At 54.7% G+C, this 12226-nt stretch overlaps 1 protein-coding gene across 2 annotated transcripts in view; it reads left to right on the top strand.

Moving 5' to 3' along the window:
• Window positions 1–416: 416 nt before the first annotated feature.
• The window catches only part of MID2 (midline 2), a 114825-nt gene continuing 103015 nt past the window's right edge, over window positions 417–12226 (top strand). For both annotated transcript variants that reach the window (XM_065643510.1, XM_065643509.1), the window contains exon 1: window positions 417–504. The gene's annotated coding sequence lies outside the window, so the exon portion shown is untranslated. The remainder of the gene's footprint in view (window positions 505–12226) is intronic.

Below are 12226 nucleotides of genomic sequence, written 5' to 3'. Positions count from 1 at the left end.
ATTACCGTGGATACATACACATGTATATATGCACTTTATACACAACAATGTAACCTCACCCAACAGCCTTTTTACTGTAAGGAGAACGCCAGGGCATCCCTCCGCTTTGCTGAACTAGAAAGTAAAAATCCTTAATCGAACCGATTTTCCAGCCAAGGGAGAAGCAACGTATTAAAGAGCGGCTGCCAAGGAACTGAGTCTAAACGTAAAGCATCTCCTCCATAACATCAGAACGCGTTATGCTGGTGCGCGAATAACGAGGCGCCCGCTGGGTCTCGGCGGCCCCGGGGGGTGCGTGGGGCCGGGCCGGTCCTGCCCCACGGCGGAGCGGCGCGGGGGGGCGCTGGGAAGGCGCGGGGAGGGCGGGCGGGAGCCACCGCGGCGCCGCCTCCCCCGCCCCACGCTCCGCCGCCGCCGTCTCCGGCTCCCCCGCGCCGCCGCCGCCGCCGCCGCCGCGCCTCCAAGATGACCGGACAGCGGCGGGGAGGCTGCCGCAGCCCGCTGGTGAGTACCGGCCGCCGTGGGTCCCGCTCGGCTCTCGGGCAGCGGGGCGGGGAAAGCCCGGGAAGGGCCCCGCTGGGCACCCGGCGGCGGAGCGCGGAGCCCCGGCGCGGCCCTTCGCGGGCTGCCCCCAGGGTTTGCAGCAAGGAGCGTGTCGCATCCTTTTTGCCCGGTGACTACGTTTTAAATCCCTGCGTTTCTCGGTTCCAGGCTGCCGCTGCCGTCGGCAGGGAGCTCGGCGCGGAGCTGCTGCCTTCCGGCCGCTCCCGTGTTCCTGCCCAGCAGCGTGGCACGGGTTTGGTCGTGATAAAGTTTAGTTAAATGGCAGTTAAAAGGTAACGGGCTCTCCCGAGACCGGCCTCTTCAGGAATCACGCAGGCTTCTTGCAAAGCAAGAGGGAAGAAATGGGCATGTGTAATGCATCTGCTAACGCGAACCCCTCCGTTGCACCGGGAGGATGGGCAGTATTTCTTGGGATATTGCTCTGGTGTTTTATTGCATGTGTTTTTACAGTCTTGAAGTGGAGCATGTTTTGATTGTGCTGAGAATCCGTTGAGCTGTTAGAAAATGCGACTGAGTGACATGTGAGAGCTGAATTTCCTCATCCTCACGCTTTATTTATGTGCCTTGCCTCTGAAAACATATCAACCGCATATTTTATTGCTCTAATGTGCACAGCTAAAGATGGTTGTAACATAGCTCAGGCGGCAAAGGGCTGTTCTGCTGAACGGGTTGTGGAGTTTCTGTAGAAGGCAAATAGCTCTTGTTGCTCCATAATTTCCTCAAGTCTTAACACGCCGGGGTGTTCATGGCTCCGGCTCTGCCTGCCCTGCCTGGCTTTCACCCAGGCCTCCTTGTGCTCTTGAGTGAGCCCTGAAACCTCAACTGAGCCTTTGCTTTTGGGAGGCGGCTTCAAGGAGACCAGCCCTGTTGGAGGAGCTGCCGTGGCCAGGCTGAGGCTGGTGCCCCTAGTGCAGGGGTATCGCCTGCTCCTGGGCAGCATCAGCTCAGCAGCCAGGTCACCACTGGGCAGCATCCAGCAAAGCCGGGAAGTGCCATCAACCCATCACCCTGTGTGTACAGTGTCGAGTGGGGGCTTGACCTGCTCCTTGACCCTTATAATAAGATCAGCAGTGCCCTCCCTTCCTTACCCCCGCCCTGCTCCAGCGGGGCCATGGTGCACAGCGGCGCTTGGCTGGTGCTGGAGGGGGCCGTGGTGGAGCTGCTCGCGCAGGGCTGCAGGCAGAGCCCGCCAGCTTCTGCAGGTGTTGTGAGCTCTGCGCTGTGGTTGTCGCTGCTGCGTTTCGCCTGCTGGGAGCACACTGGAAACTCCTCACTTGGCTCTTGCCCTTAACGAAGGGGTAATAAAACTAGCCCTGGAACGGGAGGAAGGGAGCCTGGTTGTGGTGGTCTCCCTGCCCTGGGCAGCGCTGTTGGAATTCTCTCCTATCCAAGCGGGTATTCCTTGAGAATGCTCCTGGGAAAAGACAGCGAGTGGGATAGAAATATGAGGAGGAAGAATGAATGTCAGCGGCAGAAGCGGTTGCATCGATTCAGGCAGGTGCTGTTATTGCTACAGAGTCCTGGGTGTGCCGGCTGCTTCACAAGCGATTAGAGACAGGTCTGTGCCCTGCGGAGCCTTTTGTGGCATCGGGTGAAAGTGGTGGGTGCGTACAGCCAGGGTCCCCAGAGTTGCGCTGCCTGTTTTGTAAACGCTGCTTTAGAAAAATAAATTAAGCTGCAGCGGGTGATAAATCCACTCCCTCGAAGTGTGTACTTGCACGCAGGCTGCGCTCCCATGGCCTCGTTGGCACAGGCACAGCTTGGGGGGGTGAAGCGCTAACAGTTTGCATGTCGTTGCATATATATATATATATATATATGCAATGTTTGAAAGCCGGGTGGGATCATACTTGAGACCATGAGATTGATAAATGACTGATTTTTAAAATCAGGATTATCTTGTCTCTTGGTCTTCTTGTCTCGGAGGTGGGGAGGTATGTTTCAAAACCTGCACTTGGGTTTTTCATCCAGAATCCCCTGGATTTTGGCTCTGAGTGGGTTTCTGGGCAGTCAGGGCTTCAGCAGGGTGGGGGGGGGTTTGAGCCTGTTATTTCTCAGGTCAACTCCTGACTTGTGGGAGTCATCACATCTCGAAGGCTGGTCGCTGGAGAGACAGTGGCTCTCAGCCGTCCCATCAGAGGCACTGGAACCAGGACTTTCTCTTCAGGCTGTATGGCTGTTTCTTCAAACAAAGCTAATCAGCGTGATTATTTTGTACCTCTGGAGGCAGTTACTGCTTCTGATAATGTAACCACTTTCACTCGCTTTAAATCTGTCTTAGGATGGTGCTTGCCTCTTTGGGGCAAGCTACCCAAGTATTTCAGGAGGTTTTGTGGCTGCAGATGCTGCTCCTTTGAGCACGCTCCTCAGGAGGGCCAAACAACTCAGGGAGGTTTGGGGTCTGGGTTGGTCTCCTTGCCAGGCCTTGAACCTGTGCTGCTTCCTTTGCTTGTTTGTAATGTTCTTCCTCTGGAAAATGAGTTCATGTTGCAGTTTAATGAGTGCCTGGCTTTACCGTCGTCTTTTGCAAATGAGCGACTCTGTCAGGCTCTCTGATTCAGGAGAGGACGCGGTGGGGAAGCTGATGACTGGCCTCCCTTGGCTGCCTCTTCCAGCGCGATCACTTGCCAGTGCAGAGCTTGGGGTCCCAAAAATGCCAGGGCAGGGAGGTCACCGGTGGGGAGAATGGGGCATCTGTGTGCTGCTGAAAGCCGCCTTGTGCCGTGCGAGGGCGGCGGGGCCGCGTTTGCCAGCGGGGCTGTCAGCCCGGGCGGCGCTGGGGAGGGAGTGTCTCGCCCCTTGGATCCTGTCTGTCTTCCTGTTTTCTTACATGTGGCCACTAGGAAACATCATGTTACCTCTTGCTGCCGGTGTCCTGCCTGAGCCCCGAGCCCGTGGCCTGCGTTGTCGTGGAGGCGACACGGGGCAGAGCGGGGTGCTCTGCAGCCCCGGCTTTGCGGGGCCCTGCCGGCGTCAGTGAGATGTGCAGCGCTCCGTGAGTCCGGCAGCTGCCCTCCCAGCCCCGAGCAGGCCGGGGAGCACAGCCGGCAGCAGAATAGCTCCTTTTGTGCCTCTGGACACGCCGGCCTTTCTCAGGAAATAGCTTATTGTATTTGCTGGCAGCGTCAAGCGCCGTCATTGCCTCCATCGCCGCCTCCGCTCTGTCCCTGTGTGTGAGCTGCCCTCGGCCCGGCCTGCGGTGGGCAGTGCCAGGCCCTGCGTCCAAGTGGTCCTGCAGCTGGCAGGCAGAGGCTGGCACAGGGACATCCTTGCCCTTGCTCAGCTGAGGCTCCCGACTCGCTGCCAGGGGGAGGAAGGCCTGTCAGCACAGCGGGGAGAGGAGCGGGGTGCTGCCCCTCAGAACCGCCCTGGTGTGGGGACATGGCTTGGTGACGAAAAGCTTGGCCTGCCTGGCCACCCCTTGCCCGCTGGGCTGAAGCTCTGTGCCCCGCACAGCCGGGCTGTGCTGCACCTCTGTGCTGGGTCACAGCCTGCCCCACGCTGCTGGGGTGTCCTGGACCTGGGGTGCCGCTGGGCCTGGCGCAGGGTCTCAGGGAGGGGCGTCAGGCACACCTGTGTGCAAGTCCGGGCCTCTTTTTGGCTTCGTTGTGTGCCTGTGTTCAGCTCTGTGGTGCCGGTCTGCCTTTACGCAGATCGCTTGCCCCATGTCACCGGCTGGGCTTGGCTTCCTCCCTGAGCAAACAAACCTGACGTGCCTCCGGGTGCCGGAAGGACAGGGGACATCTCTCTGCTGTCCTTTTCCCTTGGTCATCTCTGGCCTTTGGAGTCCCCTTTGCAACCAGGCTCAAGCTGTTGTCCCTCTCACGTCCCTACCCATGGCCATGTCTCCCTTTCTCGTCATGTCCCCTTCTTCTGCACTGGGGTGTTCGTAGGGGATGCAGGCTGTCCCAGATGTCCCCTGGTGTCACGCCAGTGGCTGCCGCAAGAGCCCAGGAGCAGGGAGGGGACACTGTGCCATCGCAGGCACTTCGCCCCGTTGCCCAGGTGCATGAGAAACACCTGGCATGCTCCACAGCTCCAGGGCTGCTCCCTGCCTTGGCCAGGGCCGCCCTGGGCCAGGCCAGGCACATTTTTGTCTGTGCTGAACCAGAGGAGCCTTTTAAATTGAAGTGGAAATGGCTTGCTGGACGCGGAGGGTGTTTCCTGATAAAAGCTGTGTTTATTATTTCAAAGTGTGCTGGCTGGGATGAGTCCAAGTGTGCGCTCGGTAGCCTGCTGCAAGCAACCTGGCCTGACACGTGGGTGCCTGCTCTTCCCTGGCCGGTTGTTGGCAGCTGGCTTTGTTTTCTTTTGGGCATTTCCCACTGGAATTCTGCACTTTGGAAAGACGAGAGTGCGGGTGGTATCTGGTTTGAATGTGATCTTCAGCCAGAGTGTCCTATGTATGACACTTACTCTGATCTGTGCGGATTCAAAGTGTTTGTTTTTTTGAGGGTTTGACATTGTGTTTTTCTGTGTCTTTTCCCCCCCCCCCCAGCTGTTGGATGCTGCAAGCTCTCAGGTCTCAAAACTGTGTATTTTATATATCTATCTGGACCCTCTACTTGAGAGGGAAAAGGAAAATCCAGTAGCTTGCGAAAAGCCAGCATGCGAAATAATGGGAAACCTGCTACATCAGTGAGAAACTGAGGGCAACTCAAGAGATGCTTTTTGCAATCTGTGCAGGAAAACATTTAGCAGCTCTGCATGCCAGCTCTGCACGTGAGTGACTTGGTGTACGGCAGGAGTCCTAAGGCTTTGCCTGCTTTCCATGACGTGGGTTGAGATCCCAAAATGAAAGGGGCTCTGTGCCTCTGCAGAATATTATTATTATTGTCTATAACTGGAATTCATGGCTAAGAGGGAAATGAATTGTGAGGTCTGTTTGTTTGTTCCTCATTTTGCAGACACAGGAGCTAGACCACAGTGGCGTAATGGCCTAGAAATTAAATTTCATTTTAATATGCAAACTCAATTTTGAATTGGTTGACCAAAGGGGAAAAAATTAACTTCAGACAGCAGGCAAAGGTCTTCCTGAAGTAGGATTCAAGCACAGCATAATAAGTGTAATCTGGCTGAAGATCTGTATGGGACTAAATAGATGCGTACACGCACACCCCTCCGAATGCAGCTGTGCAGCATCCTCCAGCAGCGAGTCAGAGACGGTGTGGAAGAAATTAACTTCTGCTTTTTCAAAGAGGCACACAGCGAGTTAAATGTGTTTCATGGACAATCATCAGAAGGACCCACTAAATCTGGTTGTGTAACTGGGTTGATTAAAATTAGATGGCCTTACCCTGACTAATGATGCTCCAATACCGAAGCAGGGGTTGGGCTGGGGCGTGCGCGGAGCCCAGCGCTGGAGTTGGACCTTGCTGGCGTGAGGCTGCCAGCAGCCCTGGCACTGCCCTGGCTGGGGGTCCCGGGGGAAGGAGGAATTTGGAGGGGCTGCTTTGAGCTGCAGAGTGACCTAGCTTAAGGCTCAGTTAAGGAGGAGGCTTGGCTTTCTGCTGGATGTTGTGCTGGCTCAGGTTGCCACCTGTGGAGTCCACAGTTGGGTGCTGATGCTGAGGACTCCCTGAAGCCCCACTGTGACACTGTGTGATGGTGGCACTGGTGGCTGCTGTGCTTACGGTCGTGCTGCCTGAGATGCTGTGCCCCCGCATCTCTCGGGGCTTTGCTTTGCCCAGCCAGGGTGTTGCAGGGCTCCAGCGTGCATGTGAGACCTGCTCTCTGCCTGTCTTGCTCAGCAGCTTCTCTCTCGTGGTGCCTGTAAGTAGATGCTTTGGGAGAGAGGGAATGGGGCAAGCGAGGGTGGCGGGAGTCTGCTGGCCCCATGCAGGGGGGAAAGCACAGACATGAGAGCTTCGTTTCCCACTTGTAAGTGCTCCAAAGCCCTAGAGCTGGACCTGCTGCTGAAGCAAGGAAGCTGATGTGGATCCTGGCTTCAGAAATCCTGCACAAGGGGATTTATCCTGGTCACACCTGCCCTCCAGCCAGTATCCACGGGGTGGTCACTGCCCTGGTACCGTGGCTTTGGATGACGTGTCTGCACCTCTTCTTACTTGCATTCAGCTGAAATCTTGTGCAAGAAAATGCCTTTTTTTTTTTTTTTTTTTTTTTTTTTCTGTGAGATTGGTCATATGCTGGCACGGGCTGCCCAGGGAAGCTATTGAGTCTCCATCTCCATGACTTAGTCAAAACCCAATGGGCCATGGTCCTGGGCAGCCTGCTCCAGGTGACCCCACATGTGCAGGGCTTGGTCTCCATCCCCAGAGGTCCCTGTGGACCTCAGTGTTTCTGTGACTTTTCTGGCTTCTCAGCTGAGAGTCCGTGGGAGTGTGGTGGGCAGAGTGGGATAGTACAGTGCCCGTGGTGCCTGGGCAGGAGGGGTGCAGTGGGTTCAGTGCTCGCCTGGCAGCATGGGAGTATGGGAGAGCAGATGGCTGTGTGCCGTCATCTCGTAGGATTTCGTGGCAAGAGACGTACGTCAGCCTGTCACTCTGTGTGGTTATTACTTAGAGGTGATGGCCCTCCTTGGAGTGGCTTACTTGCACCAAGTGGAGCCCAGACTTGAAGGGAAGGGCCTATTGCCAAGCTGTTAAAAGGGAATTTAATACTGGGGACTGTGGTCTGGAGGGGATGTGCATCAAGGGGGGAGCGAGATGCTGGCAGGTGTGTTCCTGATGAAGGAGCGACATCGATTACTGTTTTAGGGACAGCATTGCTGGGATCCCCCTCCTCAGGGGTGAGGAAGGAGGCGACAAGCCATCCCTGTGAGCCCAGCACGTGAGTTTGGGGCTGTTTGTCAGCAATGTAATTGGAACAATGGTTGTTAAGATACAGGGAGGAAAGAGGAGATGATGCCCCAGGTCCAAAGGTCACCCAAACAGCTGGGTTTATGGCTGGGGAGGGAAGAGATTGAAGGAAATAATAAACCACTTCAGGGCTGGGAGGTTGCTGAGAGAGAGGGGATGTGGGGTGGTCCTATGGATGTGTCATGGTTTAACCCGAGCCCGCAATACAACCACAATAGCTGCTCGCTCACCCCCCTCCCCACTCCTCACAAATAAGGGAGAGAATCGAAACGGAAGGGAGAAACTTGGGCTGAGATAAACACAGTTTTCTAAAATAACAAAATACTAATACGCTACTAGTAAATATATCTATAAAATAGAAATAGAATATAAAATAAAAGATGATGCAGTTCCTCACAAACTCTGTCCACACCGAGCAGCCAGTGCCAGGAAGCAGCACCTGGTCCCGAACAGCCTGTCACAAAGAAAGAGGAAAAAGGCAGAAAGGCTCAGAGGCCTCTGCAAAATGGCAGGATGGCAAAAAGGCCAAACTAAACGTCCCAAACACAACTTCACCGGCTCCGACAAAAAAACCCAAAGAAGGTGAAGAAGCGAGAGAGAGAGCGGAAGATCCCGGCTCTCCTCAAATATGAAGCGTGATGCTAATGGGATGGAGTGCTCTTATTGATCAGTCTGGATGTCAGCCAAGCTGTGCCCCATCTCTGCCCCCTTTCCTCGGTGCCTCACACCTGTGGGCAGGGCGCTCAGAATGTCCTTGGCTCTCAGACCAGAGCAATTAAAAACATTAACTCTGTTCTGGGGTGTTATCTCTTGTTCTCAAACTGACTCCAAATAATGACTGTGCTAGCTGTGGGGAAAAAAAAAAAAAAAGATTTCTAACTGCATGAAGAAAATGAACTCATTTTCAATCAAACCAGCACTGAGTGGCATCAGACGTTCCTGCTTTGCAGTCTTCTTCCTAGGCCAGAGGAGAGAAAAACTATTCTAAGCAGTTATGGCTGAGCTGAGCAAGGAAAGCATCCTGCGTTTAGGAGTAATTTTAATCTTTTAGCCCATCGCCCATAAAGACAGCGGTTGGTGTCTAGAGAAGTCATTGTCAATGGTTGCCCAGCTCTGTTGCCTGCTCAGCTCCTCCAGAATAGCTGGGGAACTCAGATGAGAAGTAAGGTGTAGATTTTCAACGGTGTCCATGACAAATTGCTGGAAAAGGGAGGTGGTGATGCTCCAGAAGTGCGCTCCATCGGGGTCCAAAGGTGTTCGGGCAATGAAGGAAGTGCCAAGGCAAACCTGAGCTGGGGGCAAAATGTGGTAGCCTCTGTTATACTTGTGATCAGGCTGTTCGAGGGGCCTTTTGGCCTTGAAACTGCTGGTCTCGGGGTCACCCAAGCATTTCTGTCACCTGGGAACAAGCCTTCTGGTGGCTGCAGTGATGTGGTGCCCCCCCTCAGACTCGCAGGAAGGCCCCAGCTCAGCACCGCTGTGGCTGCAGGGACGACATGGGGGTGTCTGTGGGGCACAGGACCTGCCACAGAATCCCAGAATGTCAGGGGTCGGCAGGGACCTCGAAAGCTCATCCAGCGCAATCCCCCCGCCGGAGCAGGAACACCCAGATGAGGTTCCACAGGAAGGTGTCCAGGCGGGTTGGAATGTCTGCAGAGAAGGAGACTCCACAACCTCCCTGGGCAGCCTGGGCCAGGCTCTGGCACCCTCACTGGGAAGAAGTTTCTTCTCAAATTTAAGTGGAACCCCCTGTGTTCCAGTTTGCAGCCATTGCCCCTTGTCCTATCACTGGTTGTCACCCAGAAGAGCCTGGCTCCATCCTCCTGACACTCCCCCTTTCCATATCGATCCCCATGAATGAGGTCAGCCCTCAGTCTCCTCTTCTCCAGCTCCAGAGCCCCAGCTCCTCAGCCTTTCCTCACACAGGAGATGCTCCACTCCCTTCAGCATCTTCGTGGCTGCGCTGGACTCTCTCCAGCAGTTCCCTGTCCTTCTGGAACTGAGGGGCCCAGAACTGGACACAATATTCCAGATGCGGTCCCTTCCTGCGGGCTGCCTGTGCCTCTGGCTGTGGAGCTACGGGTTGTGCAAAGCCCATCGCAGTCTCCATGCCCTGGCAAGGGTCACCTGGAGCTGGGCAGAAGAGCTCTGCTGCCTTTTCCCAGTTCCTCCTGTCTGTGTTGGATGGTGGGATGCTCCAGGTGCAGAAGAAATCCAGAAACTCTGAATCGTCGCAGAAATATATTGGCTCAGGCCAAGTAAAGGCATTTTGTTTATCTTGAAGCATCGGATGTGTTTTAAAGCTGGCACTGGGGAGCTGCTGGAGTTCCTCTTGCACATCCCTGCACGCACGTCGGCTGTCCTCTGAACCCTGTCTGTAAAGATGGTGGCCTCGTTTAGGCAGTGCTTGTGTTGCCAAGGGCTTCTCCATTTATCACGTGTCTTAAGCTGCAAGCAGCTCCCCCAGAGCCTTTTTTCATCCTTTTTATCTGATCCCGAAGTCCTTTAACAGAACTTCATCTCATGAATAATCATCAAGCGGTGTGACCACCCTGCCTTTCGGGAGGTGATTCGGTCTGGTCTGCGGGGGTCATTAGTGGCAGGGTGATGTGCATCACAGCGATCGAGGTGCCACAGGGCTGGTGTCTCCTCAAAGCGCAGGGTAGCAATGCCTCTGCCATGCCGGGGCTGCCGTGGGAGAGGGTCCAGCTCCCACGCTGGCCCCAGTGTCCTCGCTGCGTGTGGGGTGGACAGCGGGCAGGACAGGGGGCTTGGGTTCCTCCCCACTGCCTGAAAAGTTGCTCAATGCTCCAGCCCTTGGCTGCGGAAGACCATGGTCTGGACATGCCAGGCTGAATTGATTCATATCTAGATAGATATATAATTTTTTAAAACTCTCTCACTCTTCCCAATACTTTTTTAAGCCTCTAGCTGCTGGTGTGGTCCCCATGTGACCTACAAAATGCTGCGCTCCCTTTAGCGTCCTCGGGATTTGTGTGCATTTACTATTCTTCACCAGCCACGAGCTTTGATGTCTGTCTATGGAGACACAGTGGGCTTCCCATGGAGAGTCAAGGCAGTTGGATGCTCTCGGAGGCAAAGGTTCCTCTGGGTGTAAGACCCTGTCTCCAGTGAGCCTCTTGCAGGATCTGTGATTATTACAAATGTAAAATATGGAGTGTTTTCTTTTCCTTTCAGATCATTAAAAGAACACTTCAGTGTTATATAGGAGGTATTATCTGTGCTCTGCCTCTTATCACTAAAAGCCATCCTCTGCCTCCCTCCAGCAGACTGCAGGCAGGGAGGGAGCGGGGATGGCAGAAGGAAATTACCTTTGTAGTTACTTGCTTCATCTTATGAATTGCATCTAAGGAGAGCTCAAAGGGATGACAGAGAGATCTGTAGACCCTGCATGCTGGCAAAATTATCCTGGTTGCTCCTTGGAGCAGGGCTGAATGCTCCGGGTGATGCAGCGTGGCAGAGCCGTGCTGGCCGGGGAGCGCAGGCTGCTGTGCTGGAGAACGAGGGTGATCGAGGCAACCGATGTGGTTGTAATCCTCTGGGAAACGGGGGGCATTGTGTAATTAAGTGTGTTCTGGGATTCAGCCTGCACTGAGCTTTGGAGCAGCGGGTTCAAGTGTTATGCCCTGCTATTTCACCACGATTTGATCTGTTAGATGACTTGGTGAGCTGCTTGTTTCTAACGCAGCTGTGTGCATCGAGACCTGCCTGGCTTGCTTGGTGTTTAATCCCCATCCTGGCATGAGCTGTGGGACATGGCGGGTGGTGTCCCGCAGCAGTGTGGCCTTACTGCTGTCGTGCTGATGGCCTGGCTTTGATCAGAAGACTTCTCTTCAGTGGCAGGGGAGCGAGCCCAGGGCTGCTCTGGGAGGACGCTGAGTGTTGCATTGCTGGTGGAGCATCCTGTGACGTGCTGCACAAAGCACGAGGGACCACCTGGTGGCATCCTGAGCGGAGGATGGGACATGGGGGCAGGTGGTGGCCCTGCCATACCAGTCTCTGGGTACTGGAGCCTCCTTGCTCTCTGTAGAGCACGAGCTCCTTTGCACGGGGATATAGGCTGTAGCATGCAACATTGATAAATGCCCAGGGTGTTCCAGGCGGCACCGAGGGTTTCATGTGGATGGCTGGAAGCACATTGCTGCTGCCCGAGCTGGCCATGCTGTGTCCGTGCACCCCCTGTCTTGTAATGCTGAGCCGTCCCTGCTGCCTGGGCTGGATCCTGCCTGGATGCACGGTGCAGTTTTTTCCAAGCCAGTGCCATAGGCTGGGTGATAAAACCCAGCTGAGCTGGAGCTGCAAAAAGCAGAGCTTAGTGCTTGCAGGTGGGTAGACATGACACGGCGGCGATAGCAACAACAAGCTGAAAACATCCAGCTCCTACAAAGCCAGCATCATTCATCTGCTGGGGGTCAGCAGTTTGGGAGATGCAGGAGCCGTGATCCACAGTGGGGTGTGTGGGGTGCTCAGGGCAGGGGCTGCTCGGCTACCCCAGTGCCTCACTGTGAGCCAGGGCACCCAGCATGGCAGTGAAGCAAATACAATTGCAAGATAATCTCAGCGTTAGGTGAAATACAGCTGGGGAAAAGCTGAGCCAGCTGAATTGGTGCTTTTTCCTTTTCTTTTTTTTTTTTTTTTTTTTTTTTTTTTTTTTTTTTGGGATGAAGGGTAAAATGCTTATGTGCAGATGTGATTGAGGACTGGAAAGCCCTCTCCAAAGGGATGCTAATGGTTGTGAGTCACCTCGGAGGGCAGCAGCATTTCGTCTTGAAAGGCTTCATATGACCTGTTTAATGCGCTGGCAAAACGTCTGGGGAGCACTG

The sequence above is a fragment of the Caloenas nicobarica genome, chromosome 12 (assembly GCF_036013445.1).
Source record: "Caloenas nicobarica isolate bCalNic1 chromosome 12, bCalNic1.hap1, whole genome shotgun sequence".
NCBI lineage: Eukaryota > Metazoa > Chordata > Aves > Columbiformes > Columbidae > Caloenas > Caloenas nicobarica.
This window is presented reverse-complemented; position numbering and strand designations above follow the sequence as displayed.